The sequence below is a fragment of the Austrofundulus limnaeus genome, unplaced genomic scaffold, assembly GCF_001266775.1.
Source record: "Austrofundulus limnaeus strain Quisiro unplaced genomic scaffold, Austrofundulus_limnaeus-1.0 Scaffold6, whole genome shotgun sequence".
Classification (NCBI taxonomy): Eukaryota; Metazoa; Chordata; class Actinopteri; order Cyprinodontiformes; family Rivulidae; genus Austrofundulus; species Austrofundulus limnaeus.
This window is the reverse complement of record NW_013952408.1, coordinates 4,993,767-4,994,383: the sequence shown is the minus strand read 5'-3', so window position 1 is coordinate 4,994,383 and position 617 is coordinate 4,993,767.

Sequence of the window (617 nt, the reverse complement as noted above, 5' to 3'; positions counted from 1 at the left end):
TCTGAGAGCTGAGGGGATTGATAAATTAAAATTAAAAAGTCAAATCTCCAACATTCATTTGAGAACAGAATAGTTTAAATACCTCCTATTAACTTTTCTATCCTTAGAAATTATTTTTCATTCGTAAAAGGTATGAAAAACGAAAGCGTTCAAACAAATGAATGAAACTGCATTACAGTATGCTTCTCACTCATGGCATTTTTACACATTTTATCCCATTATCTTTTTTAAAAAAAAGCTGAAACTTTTATTATAACACATTTTCAACTCCAAATGCAACATTACTGGGAAGGATCCTGCAGTATTTTTGCTTGCAAGATTAAATATGATCTAACTGCATGGATCAGAGTCTGAACAGTGTATAAATGATATTTATGCAATATTATGTCAAAATAAAACTAGAATAGTATAAGTTGAAGTTTGTGGTAAACTTTTGACAGCTTACACTAATGAAATATATCATTTGTAAAAGTCAGTTATTTTTATGGCACTGTGTATTTTTAGTGCAACTTTCTCTGCTGCAGAGGGTTATCCTTGGTTTTCACAGAGAAGGTCAGATTATATGACATTATGGATATGTTCGATGTATTTTCAAGTCTGTCAGTCTTTCTAGTTTT